The sequence below is a fragment of the Arachis stenosperma genome, chromosome 6, assembly GCF_014773155.1.
Source record: "Arachis stenosperma cultivar V10309 chromosome 6, arast.V10309.gnm1.PFL2, whole genome shotgun sequence".
In the NCBI taxonomy this organism is placed as follows: Eukaryota; Viridiplantae; Streptophyta; class Magnoliopsida; order Fabales; family Fabaceae; genus Arachis; species Arachis stenosperma.
Genome location: NC_080382.1, coordinates 41,977,922 through 42,005,834, shown reverse-complemented (window position 1 = coordinate 42,005,834; position 27,913 = coordinate 41,977,922). Strand labels below are relative to the sequence as shown.

General features: G+C 40.6%; 1 non-coding gene across 1 annotated transcript; it reads right to left on the bottom strand.

Moving 5' to 3' along the window:
* Positions 1-10,578: 10,578 nt before the first annotated feature.
* Positions 10,579-10,686, bottom strand: LOC130938579 (small nucleolar RNA R71). Its single transcript, XR_009069739.1, has one exon. It is a non-coding gene; the product is annotated as a small nucleolar RNA R71 (small nucleolar RNA).
* Between the last annotated feature and the right edge of the window lie 17,227 nt (positions 10,687-27,913).

The following is a 27,913-nucleotide window of genomic DNA, read 5'->3' as shown; positions in this document are numbered from 1 at the left end:
ACTTCCAGGTCCCCGGCAACGGCGCCAATGTTCCGGGGGTTACCTGAAACGTGTAGCTCGGTCGTCTAGAGATGCCCGAGGTGGGGGTCAGGGACCCGAGCTTGATGTGTTGGCGGTTGGTGGTTGTACCTGCAATGACACTCCGATGCTTAAGTTAGCATGGGTCCAAGCAGATATGTGTAGAATGTGGAATGAATGCCATACCTGGGTGCTCCAGTGTATTTATAGTAGTTGGTCGTGATCTTCCCTGGATAAGATATTCTTATCTTATCTTATCTTTTGGGAGTTTTACCTCTATCTTTGTGGAACCGCCTTTCCTAGGCCTTTTTCGGCCTTTAGGTTTTGGGCTGCGTTCCTTTTGATGGGCCTTCTTAGCTTTATTGTCCGAGGTCCGACCTCAGGCGTGGGCCTTGGGACGAGGTCGGACCTTTCATGGATTTTGCCGAGTTGGAGGAGCTCGGTCAGGGTATGAACACTATGGTTCGGGGGAATTACTTGGATTTTAGTCCGGAAAGTGTAAGGTTGGCATTCGATTTGCCCATGATGCAAGGAGATGAACATCCTTACACTAGAAGGGTCAACTTTGATCAAAGGTTGGACCAAGTCCTCACAGTCATATGCGAAGAGGGCGCACAATGGAAGAGAGATTCAAGAGGCAAGCCGGTTCAATTGAGAAGGCATGACCTCAAACCCGTGGCTAGAGGATGGTTGGAGTTCATTCAACGCTCAATCATTCCCACTAGCAACCGGTCCGAAGTTACTCTAGACCGGGCCATCATGATTCATAGCATCATGATTGGAGAAGAAGTGGAAGTTCATGAGGTTATAGCCCAAGAACTCTATAAAGTGGCGGACAAGTCTTCCACCTTGGCAAGGCTAGCCTTTCCTCATCTCATTTGTCACCTCTGTTATTCAGTTGGAGTTGACATAGAAGGAGATACCCCCATTGATGAGGACAAGCCCATCACCAAGAAAAGGATGGAGCAAACAAGAGACCCCTCTCATCATGAGATCCCTGATATACCCCAAGGGATGCACTTTCCTCCACAAGACTATTGGGAGCAACTGAACACCTCCCTAGGAGAACTGAGTTCCAACATGGGACAACTAAGGGTGGAGCACCAAGAACACTCCATCATCCTCCATGAAATTAGAGAAGATCAAAGAATCATGAGAGAGGCGCAACAAAGACAAGGAAGAGACATTGAGGAGCTCAAGCACTCCATAAGACCTTCAAGAGGAAGAACAAGCCGCCATCACTAAGGTGGACCCGTTCTTTGATTTCCTTGTTCTTTATTCTTCTGTTTTTCGAATTTTATGCTTAAGTTTATCTGTGTTTGTGTCTTGTGATCATTAGTGTTTTTAGTGTCTATGCCTTAAGGTTATGAATGTCCTATGAATCCATCACCTTTCTTAAAAAAAATGTTCTTAATTGAAAAAGAAAAAGAATTGCATGAATTTTGAATTTTATAGCAGTTTAATTATTTTGATGTGGTGGCATTACTTTTGTTCTTTGAATGTATGCATGAACAGTGCATATGTCTTTTGAATTTGTGATTCATGGATGTTGGCTCTTGAAAGAATGATGAAAAAGGAGACATGTTACTGAGGATCTGAAAAATCATAAAAATGATTCTTGAAGCAAGAAAAAGCAGTGAATACAAAAAAAAGGGGGAAGCAAGCGGAAAAAAAAACCGAAAAAAAAGAGAAAAAGAAAGAAAAAGAAAGAATAAAGTTGTGCTCCAAGGCAATAAGAGGGTGCTTAAGAACCCTGGACACCTCTAATTGGGGACTCTAGCAATGCTGAGTCACAATCTGAAAAGGTTCACCCAATTATGTGTCTGTGGCATGTATGTATCCGGTGGTAATACTGGAAGACAGAGTGCTTTGGGCCACGGCCAAGACTCAATAAGTAGCTGTGTTCAAGAATCATCATACTTAACTAGGAGAATCAATAACACTATCTGGATTCTGAGTTCCTAAAGAAGCCAATCATTCTGAATTCCAAAGGATAAAGTGAGATGCCAAAACTATTCAGAGGCAAAAAGCTAAAAGCCCCGCTCATCTAATTAATACTGATCTTCATAGATGTTTTTGGAGTTCATTGCATATTCTCTTCTTTTTATCTCATTTGATCTTCAGTTGCTTGGGGACAAGCAACAATTTAAGTTTGGTGTTGTGATGAGCGGATAATTTGTACGCTTTTTGGCATTGTTTTTAGTATGTTTTTGGTAGTTTTAGTTGAGTTTTTAGTATATTTTTATTAGTTTTTAGTTAAAAATCACTTTTCTGGACTTTACTATGAGTTTGTGTGTTTTTCTGTGATTTCAGGTATTTTCTGGCTGAAATTGAGGGATCTGAGCAAAAATCTGATCCAGAGACTCAAAAGGACTGCAGATGCTGTTGGATTCTGACCTCCCTGCACTCGAAGTGGATTTTCTAGAGCTACAGAAGCCCAATTGGCGCGCTCTCACCGGCGTTGGAAAGTAGACATCCTGGGCTTTCCAGCAATTTATGATAGTCCATACTTTGCCCAAGATTTGATGGCCCAAACCGGCGTTCAAAGTCACCTCAAGAAATTCCAGCGTTAAACGCCGGAACTGGCACCTAAATGGGAGTTAAACGCCCAAACTGGCATAAAAGCTGGCGTTTAACTCCAAGAAGAGTCTCTACACGAAAATTGCTTCATTGCTCAGCCCAAGCACACACCAAGTGGGCCCGGAAGTTGATTTTTATGTCATTTACTCATCTCTGTACACCCTAGGCTACTAGTTTTCTATAAGTAGGACCTTTTACTATTGTATTAAAAATCTTTTGATCATGTTTTTATGATTGAACCCTCTTTGGGAGGCTGGCCATTCGGCCATGCCTAGACCTTGTTCTTATGTATTTTCAACGGTGGAGTTTCTACACACCATAGATTAAGGTGTGGAGCTCTGCTGTACCTCGAGTATTAATGCAATTACTATTGTTCTTCTATTCAATTCCGCTTGTTCTTTATCCAAGATATCACTTGTTCTTCAACTTGATGAATGTGATGATCCGTGACACTCATCATCATTCTCACTCATGAACAAGGTGACTGACAACCATTCTTGTTCTACAAGCATACGAGGCTCTAGTGAATATCTCTTGGATTCCTGATAACACGATGCATGGTTGATCGCCTGACAACCGAGTGCTCGCCTGACAAACGAGCCAACCATTCCGTGAGATCAGAGTCTTCGTGGTATAGGCGAGAATAGATGGCGGCATTCAAGAGAATCCGGAAGGTCTAACCTTGTCTGTGGTATTCTGAGTAGGATTCAATGATTGAATGACTGTGACGTGCTTCAAACTCCTGAGGGCGGGGCGTTAGTGACAGACGCAAAAGAATCACTGGATTCTATTCCGGCCTGATTGAGAACCGACAGATGGATAGCCGTGCCGTGACAGGGTGCGTTGAACATTTCCAATGAGAGGATGGGAGGTAGCCACTGACAACGGTGAAACCCTTGCATAAGCTTGCCATGGAAAGGAGTAAGAAGGATTGGATGAAGACAGTAGGAAAGCAGAGAGACGGAAGGGAAGGCATCTTCATTCGCTTGTCTGAAGCTCTCACCAATGATATACATAAGTATCTCTATCTTAATCTTTATGTTATTTTCGTTCATCATCATATCAATTTGAGTCTGCCTGACTAAGATTTACAAGATGACCATAGCTTGCTTCATAGCAACAATCTCCGTGGGATCGACCCTTACTCACGTAAGGTATTACTTGGACGACCCAGTGCCCTTGCTGGTTAGTTGTGCGAAGTTGTGTAATGCCATGGAATTGAACCACCAAGTTTTTGGAGTTCATGACCGGGGATTATGAGAATTGTGAAAAGTATTGTTCACAATTTTGCGCACCAGTGAGCTACAGGAGCTGAAGCGCCAGAAGCTCTCCCTTGAAGGGTCAAACACCCCACAAGTTGAGGGAGCATCCACTTCTCAAAATCAAGGTTGTTGAGTCCTAACTCTGTGATAACCTTTATCATTAGGAATCTATTTTAGAGTCATTTAAATCTCTGTTTTTAATTTTTTGTTACTATTGGTCTTATCTTATATTTATTTTTGAGTCTTGTTCTTATTCCAAGATTAATAAAATTTAATGTTCATGTCTTAAAGCTATGAATATCCTATGAATCCATCACCTCTCTTAAATGAAAAATGCTTTAATCACAAAAGAACAAGAAGTACAGGATTTCAAATTCATCTTTGAAACTAGTTGAATTAGTTTGATATGGTGACAATACTTTTTGTTTTCTGAATGAATGCTTGAACAGTGCATATGTCTTTTGAATTTGTTGTTTAAAGAATGTTAAATTTGTTGGCTCTTGAAAGAACAATGGAAAAGGAGAAATGTTATTGAGAATCTGAAAAATCATCAAATTGATTCTTGAAGTAAGAAAAAGCAGTGAATACAAAAAAAAAGAGAGAGCAAGCAGAAAAAGCCAATAGTCCTTAAAACCAAAAGGCAAGGATACTAAAAAGGATCCAAGGCTTTGAGCATCAGTGGATAGGAGGGCTTAAAGGAATTAAATCCTGGCCTAAGCAGCTAAACCAAGCTGTCCCTAACCATGTACTTGTGGCGTGAAGGTGTCAAGTGAAAAGCTTGAGACTGAGCGGTTAAAGTCGTGATCCAAAGCAGAAAGAGTGTGCTTAAGAACCCTGGACACCTCTAATTGGGGAATCTAGCAAAGCTGAGTCACAATCTGAAAAGGTTCACCCAGTTATGTGTCTGTGGCATGTATGTATCCGGTGATAATACTGGAAAACATAGTGCTTTGGGCCACGGCCGAGACTCATAAAGCAGCTGTGTTCAAGAATCAACATACTTAACTAGGAGAATCAATAACACTATCTGAATTTTGAGTTCCTATAGATACCAATCATTCTAAATTTCAAAGGATAAAGTGAGATGCCAAAACTGTTCAGAGGCAAAAAGCTACTAGTCCCGCTCATCTAATTGGAGCTAAGTTTCATTGATATTTTGGAGTCTATAGTATGTTCTCTTCTTTTTATCCTATTTGATTTTCAGTTGCTTGGGGACAAGCAACAATTTAAGTTTGGTGTTGTGATGAGCGGATAATTTATACGCTTTTTGGCACTATTTTTAGTATGTTTTTAGTACATTTTAGTTAGTTTTTATTATATTTTTCTTAGTTTTTAATTAAAATTCACTTTTCTGGACTTTACTATGAGTTTGTGTGTTTTTCTGTGATTTCAAGTATTTTCTGGTTGAAATTGAGGGACCTGAGCAAAAATCTGATTCAAAGGCTGAAAAAGGACTGCAGATGCTGTTGGGTTCTGACCTCCCTGCACTCGAAGTAAATTTTCTGGCGCTACAGAAGCTCAATTGGCGCGCTCTCAAATGCGTTGAAAAGTAGACATTCTGGGCTTTTCCGCAATATATAATAGTCCATACTTTTCTCAAGGATTGATGGCCCAAACCGGCGTTCCAAATCAGCTTCAGAATTCCCGGCGTTTAACACCGGAACTGGCACAAAAGTTGGACTTAAACTCCCAAACTGGCACAAAAGCTGGCATTTAACTCCAGGAAACGTCTCTACACATGAAAGCTTCAATGCTCAGCCCAAGCACACACCAAGTGGACCCCGGAAGTGGATTTTTACATCATTTACCCATTCTTGTAAACCTTAGGTTACTAGTTCACTATAAATAGGACTTTTTGCTATTGTATCTTTACCTCATGACACTTTACACGTTTCATATTGTATCTTCTACGGCATGAGTCTCTAAACCCCATGGTTGGGGGTGAGGAGCTCTGATGTGTCTTGATGAATTAATGCAATTACTACTGTTTTTCATTCAATCACGCTTGCTTCTATTCTAAGATACCACTTGTTCTTCAACCTGATGAATGTGATGATCCGTGACACTCATCACCATTTTCACCTATGAACGTGTGCCTGACAACCACCTCCGTTCTACCTTTGATTGAGTGTGTATCTCTTGGATTCCTTAATCAGAATCTTCGTGGTATATGCTAGAATCTATTGGCAGCCATTCTTGAGAACCCGAAAAGTCTAAACCTTGTCTGTGGTATTCCGAGTAGGATTCAGGGATTGAATGGCTGTGACGAGCTTCAAACTCGCGAGTGTTGGGCACAGTGACAGACGCAAAAGGATCAATGGATCCTATTCCAGCATGATCGAGAACCGACAGATGATTAGCCGTGCGGTGACAGCGTGCGTTGAACATTTTCACTGAGAGGACGGGAGGTAGCCATTGACAACGGTGAAACCCAACATACAGCTTGCCATGGAAGGAGCCTTGCGTGCATGAAGAAGAAGACAGTAGGAAAGCAAAGATTCAGAAGATAGAGCATCTCCAAAACCTCAACCTTTTCTCCATTACTGCAAAACAAGTATTTACTTCATCTTTTTTTACTTTTTACAATTAAATCTGAGAATTATTGATATCCTGACTAAGAGTTACAAGATAACCATAGCTTGCTTCAAGCCGATAATCTCCGTGGGATCGACCCTTACTCACGTAAGGTATTACTTGGACGACCCAGTGCACTTGCTGGTTAGTTGTGCGGAATTACAAAAGTGTGATTGTGATTTCGTGCACCACCCGACATGACGAAGTCGGCCCAAAAACATAAAGTTACAAAGATAATCCCTAAAAGAAATCCAAGAAAGAGGATTACAAAGTAACTCGACACGGCCCGACGTGACGAAGTCGGCTGATGAGCGGATAATTTATACGCTTTTTGGCATTGTTTTTAGTATGTTTTTAGTATATTTAGTTGAGTTTTTAGTATATTTTTATTAGTTTTTAGTTAAAATTCACTTTTCTGGACTTTACTATGAGTTTGTGTGTTTTTCTGTGATTTCAGGTATTTTCTGGTTGAAATTGAGGGATCTGAGCAAAAATCTGATTCAGAGACTCAAAAGGACTGCAGATGCTGTTGGATTCTGACCTCCCTGCACTCGAAGTGGATTTTATGGAGCTACAGAAGCCCAATTGGCGCGCTCTCAACGGCTTTGGAAAGTAGACATCCTGGGCTTTCCAGCAATATATGATAGTCCATACTTTTCCCAAGCTTTGATGGCCCAAACCGGCGTTCAAAGTCACCCTCAGAAATTCCAGCGTTAAACGCCGGAACTGGCACCAAAATGGGAGTTAAACGCCCAAACTGGCATAAAAGCTGGCGTTTAACTCCAAGAAGAGTCTCTACACGAAAATGCTTCATTGCTCAGCCCAAGCACACACCAAGTGGGCCCGGAAGTGGATTTTTATGTCATTTACTCATCTCTGTACACCCTAGGCTACTAGTTCTCTATATATAGGACCTTTTACTATTGTATTTTTTCATCTTCGGACATCTAGTTCTTAGATCATTGGGAGGCTGGCCTCACGGCCATGCCTAGACCTTGTTCTTATGTATTTTCAACGGTGGAGTTTCTACACACCATAGATTAAGGTGTGGAGCTCTGCTGTACCTCGAGTATTAATGCAATTACTATTGTTCTTCTATTCAATTCCGCTTGTTCTTTGTCCAAGATATCACTTGTTCTTCAACTTGATGAATGTGATGATCTGTGACACTCATCATCATTCTCACTTATGAACAAGGTGACTGACAACCACTTTTGTTCTACAAGCAACCAAGGCTCTAGTGAATATCTCTTGGATTCCTGATTGCACGATGCATGGTTGATCGCCTGACAACCGAGTGCTCGCCTGACAAACGAGCCAGCCATTCCGTGAGATCAGAGTCTTCGTGGTATAGGCAAGAACTGATGGCGGCATTCAAGAGAATCCGGAAGGTCTAACCTTGTCTGTGGTATTCTGAGTAGGATTCAATGATTGAATGACTGTGACGTGCTTCAAACTCCTAGCAGGCTAGGGCGTTAGTGACAGACGCAAAAGAATCAATGGATTCTATTCCGGCCTGAACGAGAACCGACAGATGATTAGCCTATGCTGTGACAGAGCATCAGGGACGTATTTTCACTGAAAGGATGGGAGGTAGCTGCTGACAACAGTGAAACCCTACACGAGCTTGCCATGGAAAGGAGTAAGAAGGATTGGATGAAGGCAGTAGGAAAGCAGAGAGACGGAAGGGAAGGCATCTTCATACGCTTGTCTGAAGCTCTTACACCAATGATATACATAAGTATCTCTATCTTTATCTTTATGCTTTATTCGTTCATCACTATACCCATTTGAGTCTGCCTGACTGAGATCTACAAGATGACCATAGCTTGCTTCATACCACCAATCTCCGTGGGATCGACCCTTACTCGCGTAAGGTTTATTACTTGGACGACCCAGTGCACTTGCTGGTTAGTTGTGCGAAGTTGTGTTTATGCCATGGTATTGAGCACCAAGTCTTTGGAGCCATTACTAGGGATTGTTTATGTTTTGAAAAGTATTGATCACAATTTCGTGCACCAAGTTTTTGGCGCCGTTGCCGGGGATTGTTTGTGTATGGACAACTGACGGTTCATCTTGTTGCTTAGATTAGGTATTATTTTTCTTCAGAGTTCTTAAGAATGAATTCTAGTGTTTCAAGGTGATGTTCTTATCATCACCAAAGCTGATTGATCATCATCAATTTAGCTCTTGAATGCAATGTCTTGCTGAAGCTTAGCTAGCTATGTCTAATTCCTTTAGACTAAAGCTTTATACTAACATTGCATGATTCCTGGAATTCTCATTAAGAATTTTGATACCTTTATTTTCCTTTTCACCAAATTTTCGAAAAATCCAAAAAAAAAAAAATTTCAAAATCATAAAATCCAAAAATATTTCTTGTTTGAGTCTAGAGTCTCATCTTAAGTTTAGTGTCAATTGCATGTTTCTATTCTTCTTGCATTCATTCATGTGTCTTAGTGATCTTCAAGTTGTTCTTGATGATTTTCTTGTTTTGATCTTTGAATTCTATTGACTTGAGTATTTCTGTTGTTTGTCATATGCATTCTCATTTTGTTAGAGTCAGTATTATACAAACTTCTAAGTTTGGTGTCTTGCATGCATTGTTATTTGATTTTAGTTGCATTTTGATTATTCCTTATTATTAAAAAAATCCAAAAATATTTTTATTTGTGTCTTTTCAAGTCAATAATACAAAGAATTGAAGATTCAGAACATACTGCAGAGGAATTATACAGAAAAAGCTGGGCGTTCAAAACGCCCAGTGAAGAAAGACAGACTGGCGTTTAAACGCCAGCCAGGGTACCTGGTTGGGCGTTTAACGCCCAAAAAGGGTGCATTTTGGGCGTTAAACGCCAGAATGGATACCATTCTGGGCGTTTAACGCCAGGATGGTGCTAGGGGGAAGATTTTGTTTTTCAAATCAAATTTTTTTCAAATTTTCAAAGTTTTTCAAAATCAAATCTTTTTCAAATCAAATCTTTTCAATCAAATGTTTTCAAAATCAATTTCTTTCCTTTTTCAAAGATACTTGCTAACAATTAATGATTTGATTGAACATTTTAAGTATGTTGCCTTTTCTGTTGAGAGAGGTTTTAATGTTTGAATCATATCTTTTCTTGTTATGCAAGTCATTAATCTTTAAAATCATATCTTTTAAAATTGTTTTCAACTCAAATCTTTTTTTTTTAAAATGTTTTTCAAATCATATCTTCTCAATCACATCTTTTTAAAAGCATAACTTTTCAATCATATCTTTTTAATCACATCTTTTTCAAAATAGTTTTCAATCATATCTTTTTAACTTCTAATTTCAAAATCTTTTTCAAAAATCACTTGATTTCTTTTCCACTCTTATTTTCGAAAATCAATTAAGTGTTTTTCAAAATGTTTTCAAAATCTTTTACTTAATTTTCGAAAATTACTTCCCTTCTTCTCACATCCTTCTATTTATGGACTAACACTATTTCGAACTCCCTCTTCTTGGACAAGTTCGAATTTTCTACTTCTGTCTTCTACCTTTCTTTTCCTCTGACACCTCAAGGAATCTCTATACTGTGACATAGATGATTCCACATTTTCTTGTTCTCTTCTCTTTCATATAAGCAGGAGCAGAAACAAAGGCATTCTTGTTGAAGCTGACCCTGAACCTGAAAGGACCTTGAAGCGAAAGCTAAGAGAAGCTAAGGCACAACTCTCTGTAGAGGACCTGACCGAATTCTTCAAAGAAGAAGAAGACATGGCAGCCGAAAACAACAACAATGCCAACAATGCAAGGAAGGTGCTGGGTGACTTTACTGCACCTACTCCCGACTTCTATGGGAGAAGCATCTCTATCCCTGCCATTGGAGCAAACAACTTTGAGCTTAAGCCTCAATTATTTTCTCTAATGCAACAGAATTGCAAGTTCCATGGACTTCCAATGGAAGATCCTCATCAGTTTTTAGCTGAATTCTTGCAAATCTGTGACACAGTCAAGACTAATGGGGTTGACCCTGAGGTCTATAGACTGATGCTATTCCCTTTTGCTGTAAGAGACAGAGCTAGAATATGGTTGGACTCACAACCTAAAGAAAGCCTGGATTCTTGGGAAAAGCTAGTCAATGCCTTCTTGGCAAAGTTCTTTCCACCTCAAAAATGGAGTAAGCTTAGAGTGGAAGTCCAAACCTTCAGACAGAAGGATGGAGAATCCCTCTATGAAGCTTGGGAAAGATACAAACAATTAATCAGAAAGTGTCCCTCAGACATGCTTTCTGAATGGAGCATCATAGGTATTTTCTATGATGGTCTCTCTGAACTATCCAAGATGTCTTTGGATAGCTCTGCTGGAGGATCTCTTCATCTGAAGAAGACGCCTACAGAGGCTCAAGAGCTCATTGAAATGGTTGCAAATAACCAATTCATGTACACTTCTGAAAGGAATCCTGTGAACAAATGGGACTAGTAAGAAGAAAGGAGTTCTTGAGATTGATACTCTGAATGCCATACTGGCTCAGAATAAGATATTGACTCAGCAAGTCAATTTGATTTCTCAAAGTCTGTCTGGAATGCAAAATGCACCTGGCAGTACTAAGGATGCTTCATCTAAGGAAGAAGCCTATGATCCTGAGAACCCTTCAATGGAAGAGGTGAATTACCTAGGAGAGCCCTATGGAAACACCTACAATTCTTCATGGAGAAATCACCCAAATTTCTCATGGAAGAATCAAGAAAGACCTCAACAAGGTTTCAACAACAACAATGGTGGAAGAAACAGGTTTAGCAATAGCAAACCTTTTTCATCATCTTCTCAGCAACAGACAGAGAATTCTAAGCAGAACCCCTCTGACTTAGCAACCATGGTCTCTGATCTAATCAAAACCACTCAAAGTTTCATAACTGAAACAAGGTCTTCCATTAGGAATTTGGAAGCACAAGTGGGACAGCTGAGCAAGAAAGTTACTGAACTCCCTCCTAGTACTCTCCCAAGTAATACAGAAGAAAATCCAAAAGGAGAGTGCAAAACCATAACCATGGCCGAATTTGGAGAGGAAGGAGAGGAAGTGAACGCCACTGAGGAAGACCTCAATGGGCGTGCACTGACCTCCAATGAGTTCCCAAATGAGGAACCATGGGAATCTGAGGCTCAAAATGAGACCATAGAGATTCCATTGGACTTACTTCTGCCTTTCATGAGCTCTGATGAGTATTCTTCCTCTGAAGAGGATGAGTATGTCACTGAAGAGCAAGTTGCTAAATACCTTGGAGCAATCATGAAGCTAAATGACAAGTTATTTGGAAATGAGACTTGGGAGGATGAACCTCCTTTCCTCACCAAAGAACTGGATAACTTGTCTAGGCAGAAATTACCTCAAAAGAAACAAGATCCTGGGAAGTTTTCCATACCTTGTACCATAGGCACCATGACCTTCAAGAAGGCTCTGTGTGACTTAGGGTCAAGTGTAAACCTCATGCCTCTCTCTGTAATGGAGAAGCTAGGGATTTTTGAGGTGCAAGCTGCAAGAATCTCACTAGAGATGGCAGACAACTCAAGAAAACAAGCTCATGGACTTGTAGAAAATGTTTTGGTTAAGATTGAAGACCATTACATCCCTACTGATTTCATAGTCCTAGAGACTGGGAAGTGCATGGATGAATCCATCATCCTTGGCAGACCTTTCCTAGCCACAGCAAAGGCTGTGATTGATGTTGATGGAGGTGAACTGATCATTCAAGTGAATGAAGAAACCTTTGTGTTTAAGGCTCAAGGATATCCCTCTGTCACCATGGAGAAGAAGCATGAAGAGCTTCTCTCAATTCAGAGTCAAACAGAGCCCCCACAGTCAAACTCTAAGTTTGGTGTTGGGAGGCCACAACCAAACTCTAAGTTTGGTGTTGAACCCCCACATTCAAACTCTAAGTTTGGTGTTGGGAGGTCCCAACATTGCTCTGAATATCTGTGAGGCTCCATGAGAGCCCTCTGTCAAGCTACTGACATTAAAGAAGCGCTTGTTGGGAGGCAACCCAATGATTATATTTTATATATTTTCTTTTGTTATTTTATGTTTTTTTGTAGGTTGATGATCATAAGAAGTCACAAAATCAATTGAAAAAGCAAAAACAGAATGAAAAACAGGAAGAAAAACAGCACACCCTGGAGGAAGAACTCACTGGCGTTTAAACGCCAGTGAGGCTAGCAGTTGGGCGTTTAACGCCCAGTCTGGCACCATTCTGGCCGTTTAACGCCAGAAAGGGGCACCAGACTGGCGTTAAACGCCAGAAAAGGGCAAGAACCTGGCGTTAAACACCAGGAATGGGCACCAGCCCGGCGTTTAACGCCAGAAATGGCTCAAAACGTGATTTTGAGCAACATTTGGTGCAGGGATGACTTTTCCTTGACACCACAGGATCTGTGGACCCCACAGGATCCCCACCTACCCCACCACCACTCTCTCTCTTCTTCCCCCATTCACCACTCACATCACTCCTTCATTTTCCCACACCCTAAACACTACTTCTTCCCCTTTTGGCCGAACCACAAAGCCATCTCCCTCTCCTCCATTTCTTTCTTCTTCTACTCTCTTCTTTCTTCTTTTGCTCGAGGACGAGCAAACCTTTTAAAGTTTGGTGTGGTAAAAGCATTGCTTTTTGTTTTTCCATGACCATTTATGGCATCCAAGGCCGGAGAAACCTCTAGAAAGAGGAAAGGGAAGGCAAAAGCTTCCACCTCCGAGTCATGGGAGATGGAGAGATTCATCTCAAGGGTGCATCAAGACCACTTCTGTGAAGTTGTGGCCATGAAGAAGGGCCAACTTTGATCAAAGGTTGGACCAAGTCCTCATAAACATTTGTGAAGAGGGCGCTCAATGGAAGAGAAACTCAAGAAGGAAGCCGGTCCAACTGAGAAGGCATGACCTCAAGCTCATCACTAAGAAAAGGATGGAGCAAACAAGAGACCCCACTCATCATGAGAAATCCCTGAGATACCTCAAGGGATGCACCTTCCTCCACAAAAATATTAGGAGCAAATCAACACTTCCCTAGGAGAATTGAGTTCCAACATGGGACAACTAAGAGAGGAGCAACAAAGACAAGGAAGAGACATTGAGGAGCTCAAGCACTCCATAAGACCTCCAAGAGGAAGAACAAGCCGCCATCACTGAGGTGGACCCGTTCTTTAATCTCCTTGTTCTTTATTTTTCTGTTTTTTTCGAATTTTATGCTTATGGTTATCTATGTTTGTGTCTTATGATCATTAGTGTCTTAGTGTCTATGCCTTAAAGTTATGAATGTCCTATGAATCCATCACCTTTCTTAAAAGAAAACTGTTTTTATCACAAAAGAACAAGAAGTACAGGATTTCAAATTCATCTTTAAAACTAGCTTAATTAGTTTGATGTGGTGACAATACTTTTTGTTTTCTGAATGTATGCTTGAACAGTGCATATGTCTTTTGAATTTGTGGTTCATGAATGTTAAAATTGTTGGCTCTTGAAAGAATGATGAAAAAGGAGACATGTTACTGAGGATCTGAAAAATCATAAAAATGATTCTTGAAGCAAGAAAAAGCAGTGAATACAAAAAAAAAAGAAAAAAAAAAGAGAAGGAGAAAAACGAAAGAAAAGGGAGAAAAAGAAAAAGAAAGAAAAAGAAAGAAAGAAAGTTGTGATCCAAGGCAAAAAGAGTGTGCTTAAGAACCCTGGACACCTCTAATTGGGGACTCTAGCAAAGCTGAGTCACAATCTGAAAAGGTTCACCCAATTATGTGTCTGTGGCATGTATGTATCCGGTGGTAATACTGGAAGACAGAGTGCTTTGGGCCACGGCCAAGACTCATAAAGTAGCTGTGTTCAAGAATCATCATACTTAACTAGGAGAATCAATAACACTATCTGGATTCTGAGTTCCTAAAGAAGCCAATCATTCTGAATCTCAAAGGATAAAGTGAGATTCCAAAACTGTTTGGAGGCAAAAAGCTACTAGTCCCGCTCATCTAATTTGGAGCTAAGTTTCATTGATAATTTGGAGTCTATAGTATATTCTCTTCTTTTTATCTTATTTGATTTTCAGTTGCTTGGGGACAAGAAACAAGTTAAGTTTGGTGTTGTGATGAGCGGATAATTTATACGCTTTTTGACATTATTTTTAGTATGTTTTTAGTATATTTAGTTGAGTTTTTAGTATATTTTTATTAGTTTTTAGTTAAAATTCACTTTTCTGGACTTTACTATGAGTTTGTGTGTTTTTCTGTGATTTCAGGTATTTTCTGGCTGAAATTGAGGGATCTGAGCAAAAATCTGATTCAGAGACTCAAAAGGACTGCAGATGCTGTTGGATTCTGACCTCCCTGCACTCGAAGTGAATTTTCTGGAGCTACAGAAGCCCAATTGGCGCGCTCTCAACGGTGTTGGAAAGTAGACATCCTGGGCTTTCCAGCAATATATGATAGTCCATACTTTTCCCAAGATTTGATGGCCCAAACCGGCGTTCAAAGTCACCCTCAGAAATTCCAGCGTTAAACGCCGGAACTGGCACCAAAATGGGAGTTAAACGCCCAAACTGGCATAAAAGCTGGCGTTTAACTCCAAGAAGAGTCTCTACACGAAAATGCTTCATTGCTCAGCCCAAGCACACACCAAATGGGCCCGGAAGTGGATTTTTATGTCATTTCCTCATCTCTGTACACCCTAGGCTACTAGTTCTCTATATATAGGACCTTTTACTATTGTATTTTTTCATCTTCGGACATCTAGTTCTTAGATCATTGGGAGGCTGGCCTCACGGCCATGCCTAGACCTGGTTCTTATGTATTTTCAACGGTGGAGTTTCTACACACCATAGATTAAGGTGTGGAGCTCTGCTGTACCTCGAGTATTAATGCAATTACTATTGTTCTTCTATTCAATTCCACTTGTTCTTTGTCCAAGATATCACTTGTTCTTCAACTTGATGAATGTGATGATCTGTGACACTCATCATCATTCTCACTTATGAACAAGGTGACTGACAACCACTTTTGTTCTACAAGCAACCAAGGCTCTAGTGAATATCTCTTGGATTCCTGATTGCACGATGCATGGTTGATCGCCTGACAACCGAGTGCTCGCCTGACAAACGAGCCAGCCATTCCGTGAGATCAGAGTCTTCGTGGTATAGGCAAGAACTGATGGCGGCATTCAAGAGAATTCGGAAGGTCTAACCTTGTCTGTGGTATTCTGAGTAGGATTCAATGATTGAATGACTGTGACGTGCTTCAAACTCCTAGCAGGCTAGGGCGTTAGTGACAGACGCAAAAGAATCAATGGATTCTATTCCGGCCTGAACGAGAACCGACAGATGATTAGCCTATGCTGTGACAGAGCATCAGGGACGTATTTTTACTGAGAGGATGGGAGGTAGCTGCTGACAACAGTGAAACCCTACACGAGCTTGCCATGGAAAGGAGTAAGAAGGATTGGATGAAGGCAGTAGGAAAGCAGAGAGACGGAAGGGAAGGCATCTTCATACGCTTGTCTGAAGCTCTTACACCAATGATATACATAAGTATCTCTATCTTTATCTTTATGCTTTATTCGTTCATCACTATACCCATTTGAGTCTGCCTGACTGAGATCTACAAGATGACCATAGCTTGCTTCATACCACCAATCTCCGTGGGATCGACCCTTACTCGCGTAAGGTTTATTACTTGGACGACCCAGTGCACTTGCTGGTTAGTTGTGCGAAGTTGTGTTTATGCCATGGTATTGAGCACCAAGTCTTTGGAGCCATTACTAGGGATTGTTTATGTTTTGAAAAGTATTGATCACAATTTCGTGCACCATCCGCCCGAAATATAAAGCTACAAAAGTAACCCCTAAAAGAGGGTTACACACAACAACTCGGACAAAAACCGACCTGAAGAAATCAGCAAACTCAGCATTATAATTCCTAATAAATACTTGAACAAAGTTCAAATAAAATGAATTGCTGAAAAATAGCATCAGGCAAAGGAATCAAGCCGATCATGTCAGACAAAGTTCCAACACTCCCAAAGCCTACGAAGATACCAAGACAAGCGTAGACAGACATGATATAAAAACACAAAGTTTTAATAATAGACAGCTTCAGAGGCCACCAAGTTCAGCCAAAAAAGCTTGGAAACTACTTTGTTTACCAAAATAAAGTTGCTAAACCAGCAACTAAAAAAGTGTGTCAAAAGTCAACAAAATAAAAAGTTCAAAAGCCCACAAGCCGGGCTATCTACACAAGTAATTACAAAAATCAGTTAAACACCCGAAGGCTTCTCGGTAGCATCAGCACAGGGTGAAGGAGGGCGAGTCTGGAGAGGCACTGCGTCCACTGTCCCGTCATCCCGATTCAATATTTGGCAATCAGGATCTAATTCGGGATGAGCAGGACCTGAAGAAGCTGACACAACAGAAGCTTTGGCGACAGGCTCAGAGGGAGGCTCAACATCATCATCATCAGGATCATCGGGGACAATCTTCCCATCCTTCACAACATTATCCAAACTAAATAAAGCAAGGTTGACCTCCAGTGCAAGAACCCGAACTTGCTCCTTCAGGTTCTCATAAGCAGCAGTTACGCTGCCTACAAGGTGACCCTGGAGCTCAGAATAATCAACCCGGGCCGACTCTAACTCTTCCCTGAGATGCATCACTTCTCGATAGGTCGTGACATAGCTGTCTTTGTGCTTCAATGCCGTGTCCTCAGCCAACCGCACAGAAGCTGCCAAGGCAAGGGAGCTAGCCTTCTCCCCCTCTAGCTCCTTCTCTAGTTTAGTCACCTTCACTTCAAGCTCCTCCTTCAGACCCTTCATCCGATCGAACTCTCGCTTAGCTTCCACCAAAAAGGCCTTGGTAGCATGCAGAGGAAGATTTTGAGCAGTTTGATACAGGGCAGCTCCCATATGAGCCATCTTAACACTGCTTCGAGTTATAAAATCTAAGTGATTAAGGAGAGAAACATCGTCCATGGAGAGGACACCATAAGGAGCAATATGCTGGTCGACAAAGCCAATAGGGTCAAAATCAGGGGCATCCAGATTGAAAGATTCAATGGTTCGAGGTCTTTTAGAAGGAGGGACGGCCGAAGAGGAAACCACAGCAGCAATGGAAGACTATGGAGGATCCACTAAACGAACCCGATGAGTAGGGATCATTCTCCTTGGGCCAGGAGAACTCGGCACAGACGGCTTTAATGGGACCTGAGAAGACCCTTCCCCATCCACCCGGGCCGAGGTGTTTTGAGTTACAGTAGCTTTTCTCGCCTTTTTGAAGGCCTTCATTACATCATTATTCTTGGTCATCTCTAAAAAAAGAAAAATGACAGTTTTACAGACTAGGAAAAAAGGAGAAAAGCAAAAATAAGAAATAGTACATATCAAGTAATACCCAATACATCTCGAACGAGGGAGGGGTCTCCCAAAGATTTTTTGGTATCCAGATGAGGAGGTTCCCCCCAAAGATCCTCCAAAACTGTCACAAAGGCCTGTTCAACCTCATCAAGCATTTCCCACGTATATCGGGATACTACTACATTCTGTTGCCAATACAAAGGAAAGGATGGCTCACCATTTACTTCCAGAAAAAATGGACGAGCTCCCTCAATAGCTCGAACCTTGAAAAAATAATTCTTAAAGTCCCTAAAGGACTCGTCATACATGGTAAAAACCTTATGTCCTTGTGCAGATCTAAAAGAAACCCACGAGGCTTTCTTTTTTGAAGAAATCCCGGGCTTAGTTAAAACAAACAAATAAAGAAAAAGAGTTTGAGAATGGGTAACATTCAATTCTTGACAAAGAAGTTAAAAAATCTTAATAAAGCCACAGGAGTTTAGATGAAACTGGGACGGAGCTACATTACACGACCACAACAAGTTGGTCTAAAATGAAGTAAAGGGAAAAGTGATGTCCAACTGGCTGAAGAAAAAGTCGTAAGTATAAAAGAAAAGGCGCTCCCCCAGGGTCAAGACAGGGAAGCAAACACTCTCCTCAGAGTCAGGTGCCACCAACTCATAATTCTTCTCTTGATCCCTACTCTTACAGAGGCGATGATGTTTCCTAAGCTCCACATAGAATTCAGCATTGACCAGAGAAACACACATCAAGACAAGGGAGTCCAACCAATCGGACATACCCTCAGGAACCTTAGAGGACGTCTCTACAATATTTTTGCGAGAAGACATAGCCAACAAGTCCTACAAACAAGAAAAGGAGATTGGATTACTAAAAACATCTCGGGCAAAATCAAAACATCTCAGCCAGCACAGTCCAACACAGTACAAGCAGCAAAAGGAAACCCCATGACCCACACCAAAAAGGTCCAGGGGCATCCTTTGGAGGCAGTCAGGGAACAAAAATTCAGGAAAATCCACAAAGCTAACGTCTCAACAAAAACTCGCAGCAAGAACAAAGAGAAATCCTTTCTAAGAAAGCAACATCCCAAAAAGAAAAAAGAAAGTCATTACCACCAGAAGGCCAACAAGATAGCTACCTTCCAAATTCACAGTCTTAGTTTATCAAACAAAAGCAAAACAACGCGAAGAAAATCAAACGAGCCACCAAAAGAAAAAAAATTCTTTTACGGGATTCATCAGTAAAGAAAGCTATCAGCACGACAAAAAACATCAAAGGAGCAATCTTCTAGAAAAATAAGCAGGTTCATGCAGTTCGCAAAGGAAGAAAAAACAAGTAGTATGAACCCTAGAAAACAGATGGACCATCTCAAAAGCAAGAAAAACCATCGAAACAGTACACAAGCAAGCGCACAGTGATACGAAAAGAATCAAACCTTCCAGCATTTATTTAAAGTAAAAATCAAGCTTCATCAAAAATCAAAGGTAAAGCAACGAAAGAAGTAAGGGAGCAGAAAGCAGAACCAACCTAGAAAAAGGAAAAAAGCTTGGAAAGGCCGAAAGACAAAGCAACGAAAGACGTTCTTCAAAGCAAAAGCGTCAACAATTACCAAGAGACGTCACAAGAGAAACGCAAAAATGCAAAATGTAGACAAAAACAGAAAAAGAGAAAGAAAAGGGGAAGTTACAACAAAAGACCAAGAGAAGAGAAACCGTTTTTGTGAAAAGGTTCAAAATGAACGAAGAAATAGAGCATTAAAAGAATTAATGAGGTTATTAAACCCTCGCGCATTCCCAAAGCAGGGAGACGCGCGTTTTCAAATTTCAAAAGGAATGTTCCACATTCAAAGAAGAACTCTATAAAAAAGAAATCGACAAAATGCTCGAGTTCGGCTTCACCCGAGAACGTCCGAAGTCCTACAGACTAAAGACTCGACCTCAAAAGGAAGACCGAGCTCGAGCAGGGGCACTGTTCATATCCTGGATCGAGATGTCCGACCCGGGATGTTCTAGCGACAAAGCGACCGACCTCCTCAGGACAGGACAATCCGACCTCTTCTCAAATAGCTCGGCCAAACTACCAGGAAAGCCCAATAAAGGGCCCAAACAAAGGAACACGACCCGAATCCAAGGTCAGCCCAAGCCCGTAGAAGATAAAGGTGGTTCCCTTAAAGATAAGATGACCTTGCTCAAAGATAAAGATAAGATAAGATAACTAACTTATCTTATCTAAGAAAGGTCGCTCTACACCATTATAAATACACTAGAGTACTCAGGTATAACTCATACTCTGATTCTACTCAATACCTGCTTAATACCCTTGCTAACTTAAGCATCGGAGTCCCTTGCAGGTACCCCCTACCCTCCGAGGACGAAGGATCGGCACCACTATCAAGTCCAACAAAGTCGGACACAACAGATCCGACCAGCACAGAAGATCTCGTCCGAGATCGACCTACAGTTTTACGTAACCCTCGGAACAAAATAAATTTTCTGATTTGATTGCCAATTGAGGCGTCGATATAGGATAAGGAATCCCCTATGTGGTAAGTTGAGGTAAGTTGTTTGAATTGTTGTATGAGATTAAGTATGTTTGTTATAGTTTTGATTGAGAATTTGGATGCATGAATATTATGTATTGTTATTGAGAATGGATATAATGGACATAATGTGTTAAATAAGTTGGAAGTAGGTTGATTAGGCTTAGAATGGTTGATAATTGATAGATAGGTTTTTCGAATGTATAGAAATGGTTTCAGATTGAATTAAATTGAGAATTGATGAAATTGAAGGTTTGTGTGGAATTGGTAAAAATGAGTTTTTAACAAACTTCGATGGATCATAACTTGGTGCTTGGATTAAAACTTTAAATAAGTTTAAGGATGAAGAAAAGTATAATTTTGTTGAGAAAGTTATGAATGATTGAAAACTGGTATTAAAAACTAAAAATTAAGATTTATGCAGAAAAACATAATTTTGGGGAATCGCGTGCATGAGAAATGGTTGCCTGTACAGTGTTTTCACTCGGGAGTTAGGTCATGCATATATGCAAGGGATGCGTACACATGAGTGGAATTTTTACAAGTTATGCATATGCACAACTAGTCATGCATACGCACAAGCTGGGACACACTTTTGATTTGTGCGTCCGCACAAGGGTGATGCGTACGCAGAAGTCTTGTTTTGTCACAAAATCTCTGTTTTTGACTGTTTAGCTTTCTTGGCAAGCTTGTAAACTTCGTAACCCCTATAATGAGTATAGAGACGGTAGATTAGAGGGTAAAAAGCCTTAGGAAGAAAATTAATGAGTCGAAATGAGTTAGAAGTGATTGAAGGGATGTATTGATAGGATTGGAGGATGGAAATGAGTTTGAAGACATATGCTGTGATTATGATTATGAATTGAGCATGATTATTTGTGCTTGGAAACTCTTTTCTGTAAAGTGTGACCCTAGTGAGATGGTGGAATGTGAGGATCCCATTCTTTGTTCTTCTTGGGAATCTAAGTTCGCATCTAGTGAGAGGGTGGAAGGTTAGAATCCCCTTTTTTATTCCTCCTGGATATTTGATATGGGAACTTACTGGGTTGATGCAAGGGTTGTTGTTTGCCCTACTTACTCTGGATTGATATTGGAACTCACTGGGTAGATGCAAGGATTATGGTTTGTCCCACTTGCTCTAGGTTAAGATTGGAACTCTCTGGGTAGATGCAAGGATTGTGGTTGGTCTCGCTTGTTGTGGGTTAAGATTTGAAACTTTGCTGACTCTCTATCACAAGATGTGGTTGGACACTTAGATCTTTTCAGATGATTCTCCCAAGAGATGATGAATGAATGAATATGAATATGAATACCTCTTAGGGATGCACACACCAAGAGGTAGGCAGATGAGCTTATTGGCCGTATGGCAGGTAGGTGATGAGCGGATAATTTGTACGCTTTTTGGCATTGTTTTTAGTATGTTTTTAGTAGTTTTAGTTGAGTTTTTATTATATTTTTATTAGTTTTTAGTTAAAATTCACTTTTCTGGACTTTACTATGAGTTTGTGTGTTTTTCTGTGATTTCAGGTATTTTCTGGCTGAAATTGAGGGACCTGAGCAAAAATCTGATTCAGAGACCAAAAAGGACTGCAGATGCTGTTGGATTCTGACCTCCCTGCACTTGAAGTGGATTTTTTGGAGCTACAGAAGCCCAATTAGCGCGCTCTCAACGGCGTTGGAAAGTAGACATCCTGGGCTTTCCAGCAATATATAATAGTCCATACTTTGCCCAAGATTTGATGGCCCAAACCGGCGTTCAAAGTCACCTACAGAAATTCCAGCGTTAAACGCCGGAACTGGCACCTAAATGGGAGTTAAACGCCCAAACTGGCATAAAAGCTGGCGTTTAACTCCAAGAAGAGTCTCTACACGAAATTGCTTCATTGCTCAGCCCAAGCACACACCAAGTGGGCCCGGAAGTGGATTTTTATGTCATTTACTCATCTCTGTACACCCTAGGCTACTAGTTTCTTATAAATAGGACCTTTCACTATTGTATTTTCATCTTTGGACATCTAGTTCTTAGATCATTGGGAGGCTGGCCTCACGGCCATGCCTAGACCTTGTTCTTATGTATTTTCAACGGTGGAGTTTCTACACACCATAGATTAAGGTGTGGAGCTCTGCTGTACCTCGAGTATTAATGCAATTACTATTGTTCTTCCATTCAATTCCGCTTGTTCTTGTTCTAAGATATCACTTGTTCTTCAACTTGATGAAGGTGATGATTGACGCCCATCACCATTCTCACCCATGAACAAGGTGACTGACAACCATTCTTGTTCTACAAGCATCTGAGGCTTAGTGAATATCTCTTGGATTCTTTAATCGGAATCTTCGTGGTAAAGGCAGGACTTGATGGCAGCATTCAAGAGAATCCGGAAGGTCTAACCTTGTCTGTGGTATTCTGAGTAGGATTCAATGATTGAATGACTGTGACGTGCTTCAAACCTGTAACCTACTGGGCGTTAGTGACAGACGCAAAAGAGGGATTCTATTCCGGTAGGGGAGGGAACCAAACCGGTGATTGGCAGTACTGTGACAGAGTGCGTGCATTAGCTTTCACTGCGAGGATGGGAGGTAGCTGCTGACAACAGTGAAACCCTACACGAGCTTGCCATGGAAAGGAGTAAGAAGGATTGGATGAAGGCAGTAGGAAAGCAGAGAGACGGAAGGGAAGGCATCTTCATGCGCTTATCTGAAGTTCCTACCAATGATATACATAAGTATCTCTATCTTTATCTTTATGTTATTTTTGTTTATCACTATACCCAATTGAGTCTGCCTGACTGAGATTTACAAGGTGACCATAGCTTGCTTCATACCAACAATCTCCGTGGGATCGACCCTTACTCGCGTAAGGTATTACTTGGACGACCCAGTGCACTTGCTGGTTAGTTGTGCGAAGTTGTAGTGATCACAATTTCGTGCACCAAGTTTTTGGCGCCGTTGCCGGGGATTGTTTGTGTATGGACAACTGACGGTTCATCTTGTTGCTTAGATTAGGTATTTTTTCTTCAGAGTTCTTAAGAATGAATTCTAGTGTTTCAAAGGTGATGTTCTTATCATCACCAAAGCTGATTGATTCTCATCAATTTAGCTCTTGAATGCAATGTCCTGCTGAAGCTTGGCCGGCCATGTCTAATTCCTTTAGACTAAAGCTTTAGACTAACATTGCATGATTCCTGGAATTCTCATTAAGAATTTTGATACCTTTATTTTCCTTTTCACTTAATTTTCGAAAAAACCCAAAAATAAATTACAAAATCATAAAATCCAAAAATATTTTTTTGAGTCTAGAGTCTCATCTTAAGTTTGGTGTCAATTGCATGTTTCTATTTTTCTTGCATTTTTCGAATTTATGCATGTGTCTTCACTAATCTTCAAGTTGTTCTTGATGATTTCCTTGTTTTGATCTTTGAATTCTATTGACTTGAGTGTTTTGTTGTTTCTCATATGCATTCTCATCTTGTTAGTGTCAGTAGTATACAAACTGCTAAGTTTGGTGTTTTGCATGCATTGTTATTTAGTTGCATTTTGATTATTCCTTATTATTAAAAATCCAAAAATATTTTTAATTTGTGTCTTTTCAAGTCAATAATACAGAGAATTGAAGATTCAGAACATACTGCAGAGGAATCACACAGAAGAAGCTGAGCATTCGAAAATGCCCAGTGAAGAAGACAGACTGGCGTTTAAACGCCAGCCAGGGTGCCTGGCTGGGCGTTTAACGCCCAAAAGGGTAGTAGTTTGGGCGTTAAACGCCAGAATGTGCACCATTCTGGGCGTTTAACGCCAGGATGGCACAAGGGGGAGAATTTTGTTTTCAAATCAATTTTTTTTAAGTTTTTCAAAATCAAATCTTTTTCAAATCATATCTTTTCAATCAAATGTTTTCAAAATCAACTTCTTTCCTTTTTCAAAGATACTTACTAACAATTAATGATTTGATTGAACATTTTTTGCCTTTTTTGTTGAGGAAGGTTTTATGTTTGAATCATATCTTTTCTTGTTAGGCAAGTCATTAATTTTTAAAATCATATCTTTTCAAATTGTTTTTAAATCATATCTTTTAAAATGTTTTTCAAATCATATCTTCTCAATCACATCTTTTTAAAAAGCATAACTTTTCAATCATATCTTTTTAATCACATCTTTTTCAAAATAGTTTTCAATCATATCTTTTTAATTTCTAATTTCAAAATCTTTTTCAAAAATCAATTGATTTCTTTCCCACTCTTATTTTCGAAAATTAATTAATATTTTTCAAAATATTTTTAAAATCTTTTACTTTATTTTCGAAAATTACTTCCCTTCTTCTCACATCCTTCTACTTATGGACTAACACTATCCCTTAATGCAAAATTCGAACTCCATCTTCCTTGATAAGTTCGAATTTTCTACTTCTGTCTTCTACTTTTCTTTTCCTCTGACACCTAAAAGAATCTCTATACTGTGACATAGAGGATTCCATATTTTCTTGTTCTCTTCTCTTTCATATGAGCAGGAACAAAGACAAAGGCATTCTTGTTGAAGCTGACCCTGAACCTGAAAGGACCTTGAAGAGAAAGCTAAGAGAAGCCAAAACACAACTCTCTTTAGAGGACCTGACCGAATTCTTCAAAGAAGAAGAACACATGGCAGCCGAAAACAACAACAATGCCAACAATGCAAGGAAGGTGCTGGGTGACTTTACTGCACCTACTCCCAACTTCTATGGGAGAAGCATCTCTATCCCTGTCATTAGAGCAAACAACTTTGAGCTTAAGCCTCAGTTAGTTTCTCTAATGCAACAGAATTGCAAGTTCCATGGACTTCCAATGGAAGATCCTCATCAGTTTTTAGCTGAGTTCTTGCAGATCTGTGACACAGTCAAGACTAATGGGGTTGACCCTGAGGTCTACAGACTCATGCTATTCCCTTTTGCTGTAAGAGACAGAGCTCGAATATGGTTGGATTCTCAACCTAAAGAAAGCCTGGACTCATGGGAAAAGCTAGTCAATGCCCTCTTGGCAAAGTTCTTTCCACCTCAAAAATGGAGTAAGCTTAGAGTGGAAGTCGAAACCTTCAGACAGAAGGATGGAGAATCCCTCTATGAAGTTTGGGAAAGATACAAACAATTGATCAGAAAATGTCCCTCAGACATGCTTTCTGAATGGAGCATCATAGGTATTTTCTATGATGGTCTCTCTGAACTATCCAAGATGTCTTTGGATAGCTCTGCTGGAGGATCTCTTCATCTGAAGAAGACGCCTACAGAGGCTCAGGAACTAATTGAGATGGTTGCAAATAACCAATTCATGTACACTTCTGAAAGGAATCCTGTGAACAATGGGACTAGTCAGAAGAAAGGAGTTCTTGAGATTGACACTCTGAATGCCATATTGGCTCAGAACAAGATATTGACTCAACAAGTCAATTTGATTTCTCAAAGTCTGTCTGGAATGCAAAATGCACCAAGCAGTACTAAGGAAGCTTCATCTGAGGAAAAAGCTTATGATCCTGAGAACCCTTCAATGGAAGAGGTGAATTACATGGGAGAACCCTATGGAAACACCTATAATTCTTCATGGAGAAATCACCCAAATTTCTCATGGAAGAATCAAGAGAAACCTCAATAAGGTTTCAATAACAATAATGGTGGAAGAAACAGGTTTAGCAATGGCAAGCCTTTTCCATCATCTTCTCAGCAACAGACAGAGAGTTCTAAGCAGAATACCTCTGACTTAGCAACAATGGTCTCTGATCTAATCAAAACCACTCAAAGTTTCATGAATGAAACAAGGTCCTCCATCAGAAATTTGGAAGGACAAGTGGGTCAGCTGAGCAAGAAAATTACTGAACTCCCTCCTAGTACTCTCCCAAGCAACACAGAAGAAAATCCAAAAGGAGAGTGCAAAGCTATTAACATGGCCGAATTCTGGGAGGAAGGAGAGGCAGTGAACGCCACTGAGGAAGACCTCAATGGGCGTGCACTGGCCTCCAATGAGTTCCCCAATGAGGAACCATGGGAATCTGAGGCTCAAAATGAGACCATAGAGATTCCATTGGAATTACTTCTGCCTTTCATGAGCTCTGATGAGTATTCTTCCTCTGAAGAGGATGAGTATGTCACTGAAGAGCAAGTTGCTAAATACCTTGGAGCAATCATGAAGCTAAATGACAAGTTATTTGGAAATGAGACTTGGGAGGATGAACCCCCTTTGCTCACCAAAGAACTGGATGACTTGTCTAGGCAGAAATTACCTCAAAAGAGGCAGGATCCTGGGAAGTTTTCCATACCTTGTACCATAGGCACCATGACCTTCAAGAAGGCTCTGTGTGACTTAAGGGTCAAGTGTAAACCTCATGCCCCTCTCTGTAATGGAGAAGCTAGGGATCTTTGAGGTGCAAGCTGCAAGTATCTCACTAGAGATGGCAGACAACTCAAGAAAACAAGCTCATGGACTTGTAGAGGATGTTCTGGTAAAAGTTGAAGACCATTACATCCCTACTGATTTCATAGTCCTAGAGACTGGGAAGTGCATGGATGAATCCATCATCCTTGGCAGACCCTTCCTAGCCACAGCAAAAGCTGTGATTGATGTTGATGGAGGAGAACTGATCATTCAAGTGAATGAAAAATCCTATGTGTTTAAGGCTCAAGGATATCCCTCTGTCACCATGGAGAAGAAGCATGAAGAGCTTCTCTCAAATCAGAGACAAACAGAGCCCCCACAGTCAAACTCTAAGTTTGGTGTTGGGAGGCCACAACCAAACTCTAAGTTTGGTGTTGAACCCCCACATTCAAACTCTAAGTTTGGTGTTGGGAGGTTCCAACATTGCTCTGAGTATCTGTGAGGCTCCATGAGAGCCCTCTGTCAAGCTACTGACATTAAAGAAGCGCTTGTTGGGAGGCAACCCAATGATTATATTTTATATATTTCTCTTTGTTATTTTATGTTTTTTGTAGGTTGATGATCATAAGAAGTCACAAAATCCATTGAAAAAGCAAAAACATAATGAAAAACAGGAAGAAAAATAGCACACCCTGGAGGAAGAATTCACTGGCGTTTAAACGCCAGTGAAGCTAGCATTTGGGCGTTTAACGCCCAGTCTGGCACCATTCTTGGCGTTTAACGCCAGAAAGGGGCACCAGACTGGCGTTAAACGCCAGAAAAGGGCTAGAACCTGGCGTTAAACGCCAGGAATGGGCACCAGCCCGGCGTTTAACGCCAGAAATGGCTCAAAACGTGGATTTTGATGCCATTTGGTGCAGGGATGACTTTTCCTTGACACCTCAGGATCTGTGGACCCCACAGGATCCCCAGACAACCCCACCACTCTCTCTTCTTCTTCACCCATTCACCAATCACCTCAACATCTCTTTCTCTTCACCACTCACATCCATCCTTCATAAAACACCACTTCTTCCCCTCTTTGGCCGAACACAAAGCCACTCCCTTCTTCCTCATTTCTTCTTCTTCTACTCTCTTCTTTCTTCTTTTGCTCGAGGACGAGCAAACCTTTTAAGTTTGGTGTGGTAAAAGCATTGCTTTTTGTTTTTCCATAACCATTTATGGCATCCAAAATCGGTTCAACTGAGAAGGCATGACCTCAAGC